General features: G+C 38.1%; 1 pseudogene; it reads right to left on the bottom strand.

The window, feature by feature from the left end:
* Window positions 1-254: 254 nt before the first annotated feature.
* On the bottom strand, window positions 255-3,289 carry LOC119237624 (40S ribosomal protein S29-like; annotated as a pseudogene).
* Between the last annotated feature and the right edge of the window lie 1,813 nt (window positions 3,290-5,102).

The raw sequence follows: 5,102 nt of genomic DNA, 5'->3' as shown, positions 1-5,102 counted from the left end.
CCTCTCAGAACATGTTTTAGTTTTGTGGCAAGCTTTCAGGCCTCAGCTGCCCTACATTGGGCCAAGTCTGTTTGCCTGCCTGGGCATTTACCCAGAGGTATAGGTAATTTTTGGAGTTTTATTAGTTTATTAGTAATATCTTTCCTTCTCTCTCATTCCATGCACACAAATTAAAGATCTTTCACACTAAAAATACACTTTATTTGCCTTTTTGTACAGAGATGGTTGGACCCTCTTTAAGAATGTTTACCCCTTCACAATTTGGGGTCCTCAGACACTCCTTTGTCATGCACTTTCAGCTTCAAAGTAGAGGAGCTAGGAAATCAAACCCAAAAGGTCAGAAATCATATTCAACTGAGCAAGGACAGTGTCTCTCCAGAAGTGGAGAAAAAGACTGCAAAAGGTAGAGAACTAGTAAGAAATGAGGTAAGGAAGAGTTCAGGTAGAACTTTCGTGCAAAAGAAAATAAATCAAAGAATTAGCAGTGTCTAGAGTTAATAAAGGTTTTTTAAAAAAATTTAAGGTGAGGGCCTCCTCAGTGGCACAGCAGGTTGAGCGCAGCCTCTGCATTGTGAGTTTGATCCCGGCTGGCAGGCCAGGATCCCACGTGGCGCGGCAGACCTCTCCTCTCTTGCCCGCTGCTCCCCTCAGCAGTGTATTTCGTTAGTCGGCCTGTTCTGCTCCCTGCTCTGTCTCTGGTGGATCCTCTCACCCTTGCCTCTGGCCTGTACACCAGCTCTTGTATAAAAATAAATATATCTGGGCCTCCCCTGGTGGCGCACCGGTTGACCGCTGGGCTGTGAGGCTGCCCGCAGCCTCTGCAGTGCCGGTTCATTCCCCGGCTGCCGGCGAGGGTCCCACAAAATAAATAAGTAAATAAATAAATAAATATATCTCAAAAAAAATTAAGGTGATTATTGAACATGTTCCTATTTTGAGGAGAAACACCGGAAGCAAGGAAGTAACATTATAAATGGGGACGACTGGTCTAGTGAGTTTGAGGCCCTAAAGGGGGAAACCTGAGACGTGTCAGAACATGAGCAGACTGTGAACAAGAAGGAAGCTTCAACGTGGTAGTCTGTTTTTCACTACTTGATACTCTCTTCACAAACACTTAACTCTCGTTTTAATTTTACACTAAGATTAAGGAATAACCCAAGTTCATACAGTTAGTAGTGATAGAAGCAGGGGATTCAACCGTTTGTCTTCAAATGCAAACAATTTTCATATACTAAATAAAATGTGTGTCTAAATGTATTTGCACACATGTACACATAAGACAAAAATCATGAACATATATTTCACAGGGCTTTTCCACATTTCTTTGAATATGTCCTCTATGGTTATGCACAAATAAACTTTTGAGAACACAGCTTTGATCATGTAACGGGGTGGTCCCCAAGGAAAGGGGAGTTTCCAGATTCCCTGACACACCCAAGAAAGGGTGGAGCTGAACAGGGAGGAGAGAAAGCTGGAACAGAGACTTAAAAAAAGAAAAAAAAAGGATGGAGAGCCAGAAGGGAACCTGGAGGAAACACATGGAGCTAAGAGACATGTAAAAATACTGTGCTTGCTTCTTGGTCTTCGACTGTTAAAATAGATGCTGGTGAGAAACCTGTGGGGAGGTTAACAATGGCAGCTTTATCTTGATTTTTCTCCTTTTGTCCCAGATGTGCTGGGCCCCTTCTGCCACTTTTCTGTGGGTCCCCAGCTGAAGGTCCTTAGGCTTGTGGCAGGCTTTCGGGTCTCAGTGGCCCTGCTTTGGGCCAATCCTGTTTGACTGGAAATTTACCCATGAGGGGATGGGTAACTTTGGGTGCTTGATTTAAAATATCCCCTCAGCAGTGTATTTCAGTCGATCTGCCTATTCTGATACCCACTCTGACTCTGGTGAATCCTCTCACCCCCACACCTCTGGCCTGTACCCCAGTTCCTGTATCCATAAATAAATAAATCTTTAAAAAAATTAAAAAAAAACTTTATTCTTTGTCTTATTAGTATTACACACTAATCATATTAAAGTTCCTTTCCATTCTTTTCCCTTTCCATTAAAGGTCTTATACACTAGAAAATGTTTTGTCTTAATGCGGGAGATGGCAGAACTTATTTAGAGTGTGCAAGCTTGGGGGCTGTGGGGTGCCACTCTCCCTGCCCTGTAACAATAAGGCCCATGCATTGTGTCATGTTGCATGAAGAATCAGCCTTATAATTCAATATGACCCCAGGTTCTTTGGATACTGGTCTATAAACTGCTTTACAACCTCAGAAACTCAGGATTTGTTTAGTCCTTCTGAGGGTAAGGACACTCTCTTCTCAAGATACCGCACTACCTCTTGACAGAAAGTTGCCTAAATATATTGATTTAAAATTTTTTGAGATTTAGTTGTAATTTATGCACCAAAGTTCACCCATTTAAAGTATCCACTGGATGATTTTATTAAATTATGGAGCTGCACAATGATCAGGACAATCTAAACAAAAGCGTTTTAGAATATGTTCAGATCTGAAAAATATCTCTTGTTCTTGTTTGCAGAAATAATTTGCATTTTTTTTCCTTTCCATATAAGCTCAGTGAAGCAATACAACATGTGGTCTTTCATCTGACAACTAGGAAGTATATTTAGGTTTGTACTTCATTTCCTTTTAGTTGCTTAATAATATTCCATTATATTTTACTGTATGAACATAGCATACTTTTTATTCATTTAAAACTAAAGCACATTAATTAAAGTTAAAACAAATTTCAGTGGACAGTTGAATTGCTTGTGCCTTTTAACTATTATGACTAATGCTATTACCATGGTTATAAACACGGTTAGGTGAGCACGTTTTCATTTCTCATGGGTGTGGAGTGGAATTGCCAGATTATAAGATAAATTTATACTTAATATTTTAAGAAATTTCCACACTGTTTTCCAAAGTGACAGCACCTTTACATATTCCCACCAGCAATGTTAGGGTGTTCCAAGTTCTCTACATCCTCACCAACACTTAGTATCTGCTTTTTTTTTATTTTTATTATGTTTTTGAAATATTTTTTATTTTCTTTTATGTGTAAAGAGCTAGTGTTGTTTCTGCTATAAAATTTATATCTTCATGACCAATTCAAGGAAGTTCCTTTAGTCCTACATAATGAAGCCTATATCCTTGGGTACTGACAGAAACACTGCCAGCACATGGTGAGTTTGTATTTCCAGGTCAGAGCGTTTGGGTCTGAGCAGGGGAGGCAAGAACGAGAATACTGGTGGGAGTTTCTTGGTTGACTCCAGTAGAGCTGCTGGTGACCCATCTTGCTTTCTTGGAGGCAATGAGCTAATAATAATAATAATAATAATAATAATAAAAATACAAATAGTATCTTCTTTTTAAAAAGCATTACAGCTCTTTTAATATATCGCTTCTAATGAATATGTAGTAAACTGCTGTGGTTTTGGTGAGCATCTTAAACCTATTTTTTGCAAATGACCCCTGTGTCTACTTCTCCACTATCACCACTACTTTGTGAAGATTTCTTTAGCCTGCTTTGAGATTTTGACAGGAATTGCATTAAAACTGTGGATCAATTTAGGCAGCAGTGTCAATTTTACCTTATTGAATCTTCCAATTCACCAACATTGTGTGTAGATGTTTCCATTCATTTAGTTTTTTTTTTTTTTTTTTACTTTCTTTCATGAGCATTTTTTATTTTTCAGCATAAAAATCCTGGAGATGGTTGTCAGAATTACAGCAAAATGTTTGCTTTTTTTGTGATTATAACTGTATTTTGTTTTTGTTTTCCTTGTGTTGGTGAATTTGTACCATTATTCCTGGGCATCCTTGTGGGGAGGAGAAACTGGCAGGAGAATGATCAGTGAGGAAATGCTCTCAAGTCTTGCCTTCACCTCCTTCTATCTCCTTGCTTCTATTTGAGATATGGAAACTTAGGTGGTGATTAATACATAACCCCCAGCAATCAGGACATTCAAATATTTAATTTTTAATCAATTATTAGTGCATCTATAGTTTATAGACTGATATGTTTTCTATTTTGAAAAGATATCTTTGGAATAGAAGCTTAAAAACTTTTGTCTATGGTTTATGTCAAATTCTGTTTAACTCCCAAATACATCTGTTATTGAACATCATCAGTACATAAAGGAAAGCCTGGTACATAGTAGTAGTGATAGGTGTGTGGAGAATGAATCCCATGAATTAATGGGAGTAATTTCTGCCATATACTAAATCCTCTATATCTTTGTTGAGTGAGTAAATTCTATCATTTAAAGCATATAATTAAGTTGAATATTATAAATGTTTATTTAAAATTTCCAAATCTATTTCTCTGTCCCTTACTGAATACAAACCCAAGATACTTAACAGTTTCTCACAAGCTTGGACCTTCCCTTTGACACTTTGTCCCTAGTCCTCAGAAAATCTCAAGTCAAATTAGTATTAGTTATTGAAGTCTGTTGACTTGAAATTTCTGAGGACCAAGGACAGAAAATTAATTTTAAGCTAGAAATCAACTCTACTTAGGCATGCTAGTATACATTTATTATTGCTCATTATCTCCTTATCTAGGGTCCCCGTGAGATAATCACTGTTAAACAAAGAGAAGAACAAGAAAAAGTGGCCTGTGAGTCAGTAGTTAAGTAAAGTAGCCTAACACAAGACAGGCCTTTGACATGTGTTATTTGTGTTTTTAATGGTCAAAATATTTGCTTTTCCATCAGATGCCTTCCAAGAGAGTTTATTTTAACACTGAGGCTGGCTGGGATTTTAATTGAAGATCAGGATTACACAGAGCCACCTTGGGCTTTTCTTAAACAACGTTTTGAAGGAACAATTGTAGTGTTTTCACAAGAGGTCTGACCCCAAAGGATGAGGAGAAAGTATAGAGAAAGGGTGGCCCATAGAAGACCCTCTCCCATTCTGGGCTTGAGTATCAGGGTCTTTGAGCATTAGGACTGGTAGGAGAAGGGATAACTAATATGAGAACCATGATTCACTGACAGCTTGTGGTGTGCAGACCAAGTACTGGGTTCTCATCACATAGTTTTCTAATTTAATTCCCAGAACAGGGCCACCCTTTTTTTTAAGTTACAAAACTTTTGAAGTTTGAT

The sequence above is a fragment of the Talpa occidentalis genome, unplaced genomic scaffold (assembly GCF_014898055.3).
Source record: "Talpa occidentalis isolate TD23 unplaced genomic scaffold, MPIMG_talOcc4v2.1 talOcc4.10, whole genome shotgun sequence".
In the NCBI taxonomy this organism is placed as follows: Eukaryota; Metazoa; Chordata; class Mammalia; order Eulipotyphla; family Talpidae; genus Talpa; species Talpa occidentalis.
Note: the sequence above shows the minus strand (reverse complement) of the source record. Positions and strands in the feature narration are given on the sequence as shown.